General features: G+C 38.3%; 1 protein-coding gene across 2 annotated transcripts in view; it reads right to left on the bottom strand.

The window, feature by feature from the left end:
• Positions 1-426: 426 nt before the first annotated feature.
• Positions 427-6,000, bottom strand: part of CA8 (carbonic anhydrase 8) — a 46,895-nt gene continuing 41,321 nt past the window's right edge. For both annotated transcript variants that reach the window (XM_055799997.1, XM_055799996.1), the window contains one exon: positions 427-1,092. The gene's annotated coding sequence lies outside the window, so the exon portion shown is untranslated. The remainder of the gene's footprint in view (positions 1,093-6,000) is intronic.

Raw genomic sequence — 6,000 nt, 5'->3', positions numbered from 1 at the left:
CCTGGAGCTTGCCATCTGTGCCTCCAGCGTTCTTCCACTCCTGTAGGTCTCTGCCTAAACCTGCCCTTCTCATGTTGGTAAAGTGGACCTCACTGACAGCTATGGTGATCAAAGCTATTGCCCACACATTGTTGACTCTGTTCTGCAGATCTTGGTATTTTGCAGGAATCAGAAGCTATGAGCTTCACTAGCTGCCTTGGACTGCCATTCCCTTATCTGTTCTGTCAGATGTGTGGCCCAAACATGGCAATCCCCATGCTGTGCAGTGAGCTCAGGGCATGCAGAGCAGGTCCCCAGACCACCCTCCACAGCAATGTACAGAACAAACAGAACAATCATAATTCACAGGAGAACAAAGGCTGATCATTTTCTGCCTGAACTGAACATTTCTTTGCAAAGTCCAACAACTCGTCAAGTAGAAAATAATCCAGATGATTTTGTTTATTGTTATACCAGTTAATTTTCCTTGCTTCAAAATTGTCCTTTATTTCAGTAAGGTTCCTAGTAATGCAAATGTCATCCAGCTTTATTCAGATAAATCGTGTTAAGGGCATAGGTTTGGCAGAAAAGTGCTCCTTTCTGCCCAAAAATTAATTTTGAATTTGTATAATACTCACTGTGAACAAACAATGTTTTTATTAGTTTTACAGAACGCACCTCCCCTCTACAGAAAAGATGGTTACTGACAGCACAAGAGATGATATGGAATAAAATTAAATCTAACATTCAAAATAATAATGAGTATTTCTACATATTAACATTCATACCAAGCTTAAAATTAATACTACTTGGATCACAAACCACTATTGAATGCTATGGCAAAGTAACTATATATAAGCAATGATAATTACCATTTTAAAATAGTTAACTGTGAATTGGAAGATTTAATGTGATTTCTTCTCTTAATGTACAGCCCCATTCCCAGAATTTCACTGGGCCAACAGAATTTCACACAGACCAACTGTCACAGCTGTCTATCAAGGCTGAATTAGATGATGACAAACAATACAGGCTTTGTGGTTCAACTGAAGCAGCCTCAAAAGTTTCCATTTCTCATCTGAGGGCACTGTGGGAGCATTGTCTTCCCACTTTCTGAAAAGAGAATGGAACAATTATGTTACTGAAATTCCTCCACAGTGGGTCTGAAAGACTGTTTATGTCCAGCCAGGGAGACAGGGAAAACTAAAAGCTGGGATTTCATGACAGCAGGTGGGGGCAGTTTCAGAGTGTATACTTCAGTGGCATAATGGTCCCGATTCTTCTCTTTTAGGGTAAAGCCAGAACTGGAAGATTTACTAGCAATGGAGGAAATGGCAATAAAAATTCAAAGTTAAACACAGTGATAAAATTATAAACTTGAAACAAAACTTTACAATTGGCTTTCTGAATTAGTCAGGTAACTGATTCTAATGTGGAGACCATGGTGGTAAATTAGGGAGGAAAATTTACTAGTCACAGAGAATTTTTTACTGTTTACTATTTTAGGGGCCCTACCAAGTAAAGTGCTGAGTACACAGCTCTCATGGGACTCAGGTGGGCTCAGGAGACAGAAAGCAATCACGCAATTTGTCCTTCCTAACACCAGTAATATTCTTATTAATTAACAGCAGAGAAAACTCAATTCTTTGTTTCATGCAAACACATATTCTTGTGCTTCAGCATAACCTTAGGAAATCAGCTGCTCAGGTTATTCCAGTGCTCTCGGTTCAGAAGTGGTAGGTATAACTGTGCCAAACCATTTCATTCTCTTGTACTAATAATCTCATTTTTTCCCGAGGTTATTTTAGTGCTAACTATAGCTCAGCACATACACACAAAAAATCAAAAAATGCATGGATGCAAATGGTCACCTGGGGCCACGATTGCTTGCAGGAAGAGTCAATGCATCTCTAGAGAGTTCCCACACTTTTCTTAAAGAGGAAGGGAATGTAGAGGCTGTCAGTCACCAGCAGTGCTGTTAAGAAATCAGTGTCTACCCACAAGACAATCGGTGCCAGGATTTCTATGTGCTTCCTGGTTACTATCCAATATCCCCAAAAGTCATGATGTCTGTCAGCAGGACTATTTGATGGTCAACTTGAAGAACTTTCTACCAGTTGCCTTCTAAGCGGAGGCTGTAAGCCCTTCACGGAGCAGCTACTTTTAGCCACAGTTACACTCCACGTAATAGCACAGAGCATTCCCAGTTCTTCCTGGGGTTTGGTATAAAGGTGTAACATCAAAAAAACCATGTAATAATAAGATTGCCATCTCTGGGAAAACTCTTGGCATGTTTTTCAGTGGGCTACTAACACAAGGATGCAAGAACCAACCCCCTCCCTGAAGTGAACAAAACAGTTCCTCTTGCTTGGACTGATGATACTGGATCAGGGAATTAAGGCTGAAAAAGCTGAGTGAGGAAGCTCAAAAGAAGCCACAAACTTTGTGTTCTTAAGGTTCCACGTAGGCAAACTAATACTGTGACACAGTGACACGTTCTCAATCTCAATTAGTGCTAAACTAATTACGAAAACTGTTTTATACACTGCAGTAAGTAGTATCTCTCTTCTTTCTTGGATAATCCCTAGTGTGATGTAAGGGTGATTGAGTATCTAATTACTCCTTAATTGAATGCACATTTTGTACATTTTTCACTACTTCAAGCTTAATGCTTTTGGTCCAAAAATCAAAGTCAGTGAAATTAAGTTGAACTGGGACTTGCGCAGCTATTGTATTAATGGATTACTTTTGGAAAGGAGCCTAATTATATGAGCCAGTCTGAAGTTTTCAGTTGGGTTTGTTACAGAAATACTTAACATATTGTCTGGTAAGACTGATTGTATATACTGTTAGTGTTGTTATTCATGTTTACCCTTTGTTCTTGTTTAAGAGTAATTTTTCTACCACGGTAAATTAATAGCACTGTTCCCTAATATATGTGGTCAAGTAACACTATGAAGTTAAAGGTTTAAGTAGATATGAAGATACCTGCTTCTCTTACTCTTCTGAAAAGTTTTTGGAAATGCAATATTTGAGCTACAATTGTACAAATGGGCATGTGTATTATAATCAGAAAATTGTCTAGATGTCTTGCTTGTTGTTTATAGATTATATTTCTGCCTCTGAAATTTCCTTTGCTTGGGTTGAGTCCTACATATATTAGAGTCCCATTGCTTCTGGTGGAGTCCTCTACAGATCAGACAACCGTCACCAAAGAAAAGCTTTCAGGATCAGTGCCATGAAGTGTAAATACCTGGGAAATCTGAGAGCTATTATCACAATACCCAAGGTTTAAAAAAAAGAAATATTAACAAGATCAATCACATTTCATAAATCATCCTCAGAATGTAAAAAAAATCATTATGTTTCCAAAAATACCTATTTCTAATTCTTTCATATGATAGTTTTATGTACTTAGATTCCTCACAGAGAATAAATTTTCTTGGACAAAACTGGAATAAATGCAGGACTGTAACTTTATCCCAGAAACATGAAGCAGCCACAGGAGCAAAGACAGGGCGCAGCTGACATATTTTTAAGAACCAAAAGTCCCAATGTTCCCATAGTAATAGACAGAGCACACTTCAAAAAGAAGATATAAGAAAATGTCAGTGAAAAGGATTATTTTTTAAAGTCCTCCAAACATGTTGAGAAAATGCAAATAAATGGACTATAGAGAAATTAAATAGGACGGCCATGATAATATGCCTTTCCATTTGATAAGGAGAAAATAAGATTCCTCATTGTAGCAGCCTTAGGTCAAGATCACTACACAAGATCAAAAACTTTCTTCTGCTACTTAAAAGTAGTCAATCTGCCTTCTGGAAAGGTTTTCCACCTCTCTTGTCTTACCATATTCCTTACCATTATCATCTCACATAATGTCTCTGTATTTTTCCTTACAGAAGCATCTTGCCTTCTCCTCTCTAACACTAGGATAAACCACAAAGTTTAACAGTTAAAAAAAAAAAAATCAAAGAACATGGGTGGCAAAACTAGTTTAACACTGACTACACATTACCATTATCCTACACCTTCCTAAAAACAGCACCTGAAAGTATGGTCAGGCATAGATTCCCAATGTCTCAGAAAAGAGAACTGACTATCTTCTGAATCCTTATCTTCCCTGAAACACTTTCCATTCCTTCCATGAAAAGGCCACCATTTATTGAGTCTACATCTAGTTCTGTGGGCATTTAACAACATCTAGCTAACTAAAGTGTACCTTTGTTTCTCTTGAGCTCTAGGGATGCATAAAAATCTTTGAGAAAATTACAGTAAGTTTTGATTTGTAACACTGCTTTGTCATAAACTGTAGTGTTAGTCATAAAATGTTGTTAACAAATGTCACTACTGGTATTCTCTATCTTGAGTGACAATTACCAGTTGCAAAAACATTTTCAGTAACCCAAAACAGTTCTGTTTTTTATTTTCAAAACATTGCTATCTGCTTAGCAAGAGTCTGTTTGCATAGTTTCATTGCATTGTTTTCATCCATATGAAATAACTAGAATCACAAATTCCAGTAAGAATTCCAATTAGCTACTCACTAATTTGAACCCTCAGCAGTGGGAAAACAGGTTAGGCTGACATGACAGCATTCACTTACAATCTCAGTGCATGCCTCATTCCATGCTATTACAATGAAACAGTGGGAGGCAACCTGAAAAGGTACCATCTTTCAGCCACTCCTGATGCTCTTGGTCTCCTGAATGCTCCAGAAGTTTTGGTATGTTTTCAGTAGGTCTCCAATTATGGTGTGTGGCTCACAAGCCAAAGGTGTTTGGCTGTCTGTCCTACGGTCACACATTCAAATACAAGCACATTCTCAAGTATTCTGAAGTGGCAGCAGAGTGTTGGGCACTTTACATAAGCTCTTAAAAAACAGGAGAACAATACTCAGTTTTGTTGATAATGTGAAGTTGAGTTTCTTTCAAAGATTAAAACTTAACAGTTAAACCAACCACCTTATAAGCACAAACCCAGAACACATGGAGACAAACAATGACTGATGAAAAATCACTTCCTAAGGAGTAATATAAATACTCATATTTCATCAAATCTAGGAAATCAGTGTTTGCATTTCTAAAGAACTAGTGTTGATAAACTTTGTGTTGGCTTTTTTTAAAAACAGGAAAAAGAGAATGGTCATAGTAGCCTAATGATGCATGGCTGCTGAAAGCTCACTCCAGCTCCGGAATCTACACAACAGGAATGGATAAAATTCCCAAGTGCTGGAACTTCTGCAGAGCAACTTCTTTGTGAACTTTAGGAACTACAAAGGCTACCAGTAAACTGAGAATAGGGAGACATATTGATCATACCGTAAACCTCCATTCAAATGCCAAGTTCACTGAGATCTGCTTAGGCAAAGAAATACAGACCATAGCATGTGCCTCTCCTATCTCTGTTTCTCAAAGACAAGGCCGAGTTCCATAGCTCACACTGTATTTGAATGTCCCTTCATATTCTATAATCTAGTTACCATACAGTGTGCAATGCCACAAAGAGGGGAGTCCACCACTACCTGTTTAGCACTAGCTCATTCCCACAGGCAACACTCATCCCCCGTTCAATGTCCTGTGGAAAAGGCAGCATAGTTTTGCTGCCACAAGAGCAGCTCGGCAGCTTCAAATGCAAGTTACGTGTGTGCTATCCACTCACTAAACACACCAGATGCAGTCAATACACTGCCCTCTCTCCTTACTGTGAAACTAACGCTGTGCTCAGACCTTTCAATGTCATGCAGACAGTCTCTGCAGTATCAGGCATACAGCCTCTGTTCCTCCCACCGTAAATTACTCCTTCCTGTCCTTCAGGCCTAGCACAACCTTGATATTTTGTCTTCTTTTTTTTTCCCCTCTAATCTTGAAACTACAAGTAGAAAAATGGTAATTATATCAAGAATGGGTTTTAATCCCAATTAATTTTTGCTATCATAATTTACAGGACATTGGATAAACTTGCAGCTGCTTACAATCTAAGGTCTACCAAATGTGTATGTGAATGTGTACATGCATT

This window comes from Falco peregrinus, chromosome 3 (genome assembly GCF_023634155.1).
Source record: "Falco peregrinus isolate bFalPer1 chromosome 3, bFalPer1.pri, whole genome shotgun sequence".
Classification (NCBI taxonomy): domain Eukaryota; kingdom Metazoa; phylum Chordata; class Aves; order Falconiformes; family Falconidae; genus Falco; species Falco peregrinus.
The sequence above is the reverse complement of the archived record's forward strand: the minus strand, read 5'-3'. Positions and strand labels throughout refer to the sequence as shown.